The sequence below is a fragment of the Orycteropus afer genome, unplaced genomic scaffold (genome assembly GCF_000298275.1).
Source record: "Orycteropus afer afer isolate SDZICR_OR568_19922 unplaced genomic scaffold, OryAfe1.0 scaffold00061, whole genome shotgun sequence".
Lineage (NCBI taxonomy): Eukaryota > Metazoa > Chordata > Mammalia > Tubulidentata > Orycteropodidae > Orycteropus > Orycteropus afer.
In genome coordinates, this window is record NW_006921648.1 from 11896592 (window position 1) to 11898214 (window position 1623).

Here is a 1623-nt window from a genome sequence, read left to right on the forward strand (position 1 = left end):
CTTGGAAAGATGGCTGTGTATTGATGAGAGAAGTTTATCTCACCGGCATGAGGAAATAGCAGTACCCACTGGAATGGGAAGGACACACAAGTTGTAGTTACTGGACTCAGTGCTCCCGAGGAACATCTAAGGGAGAGACAGAACTTACCAGTAATTCACTGCTGTTCTTCCATCTCCTGCTCAAGGCAGACATTGTTAATCAATCGCTGTATTCTTTGATGTAGCCCCAAAATCGTCTTAGTCAAGATTTGAGGGAGCCACTTCCGTTGAGAGTCAGTAGTCCCTGAGTAGTGCAGATGGTTAATGTACTTGACTGCTAACTCAAAGGTTGGAGGTTTGAGTCCATGCAGAAGTGCCTTGGAAGAAAGTCATGGCAATTTTTATAAGAAATCAGCCCTCGAAAACCCTGTGGAGCACAGTTCCACCCTGACACACATGGGCTGCCAGGATACAGCTGGCTCAGTAGTGACTGGTTTTCTGATCGGTGTCAGTTCTCCATTGAAAATCTGCTCTTTCTGTGTCCTATCTCTCTGAGTCCTAAGAAAGGGCAGACTAGTCAGACATCTTCAACAGATGGTTCTAAGGCCAGCTGGGGATGATGAGTTTTGCCAAAGCCTGGACGAGCACCATTGCCTCTGGGGGTCACAGGCGTGGTGTGGGTGTGATACCAGTGAGGTCCAGGCTGGGGGCTGGGTGTCCACGGGGTACCTGTTGCCAGTCGTGTGGCCCCCACAACCAGCCTCCTCTGTACTTCCTCACTATGCTCCCCTGTAGGTGGCCGTTGTAGGAATCTATGTTAGTTTTCATGTCAACAAACTTCTGCTCAGGTGGCGAATGCTTGGCCTTGATTTTGACTTGGACTTGGCTCTTTCAAGCCTCTGAGTCAGCCTCTTGGATTATACAGCAGAGGGGCTCATGTGCCCTGCTCACCGGTCGATCACCTTTGAAAGGCCAGAAAACTGGCCTTGACAAAATGTGAAATAACAGTGGTTTTACATGTCCCATTTCTGTGAAATGCCCAGAGTAAGGAAATCTGTAATGATTGATAGAAAGCAGATTAGTGGTTGCCAGGAGCTAGTGTTGGGGGGGAGGTAGGGGTGCGAGAATGGGGAGTGATTGCTAAGGGTGTGCGGTTTCTTTTCGGCATGATGAAAAAGTTCTGGAACTGGATAATGGTGGTGGTTGTGCAACCATCGAATTTGGCTTAAAACTGCTGAATTGCACACCTTAAAAGAGTGAGTTGTGGTGAATTGGAATGGTATGTTAATTATATCTCAATAAAAAAGTGGAAAAAAGTACATAGAGATTTTAAGCAAAATAAAATAATGACAGAGACCATCTAAAGAGCACTTAAAAAGAAAAACAAACACTTGATGGCACAATGTTCATAGCGCCCCCTATGTCTCGATGCCATTAGAGCATCAATGTGGGGACAAGAGTGGCCTCTCTCTTGTGGGGCTGAAGGATTCACAGCTTGACCGCTTTCTGTTTTTTGTGCAGGGAGTAGTTGGTGCATCTGTCATTTTGAGATATGTAAACCATTCCTTTTTCACTTTTCTCATTCCTTTTAGGAATACTGACATGGTCTAAAGGATCCAAGAGGGCCTCCCCCCCCCCCCCCCC

At 46.6% G+C, this 1623-nt stretch overlaps 1 protein-coding gene across 1 annotated transcript in view; it reads left to right on the top strand.

Annotated features, from left to right (window-relative positions):
• Window positions 1–1623, top strand: part of SNX29 (sorting nexin 29) — a 681105-nt gene that overhangs the window by 202738 nt on the left and 476744 nt on the right. The gene's annotated exons all lie outside the window — the stretch shown is intronic.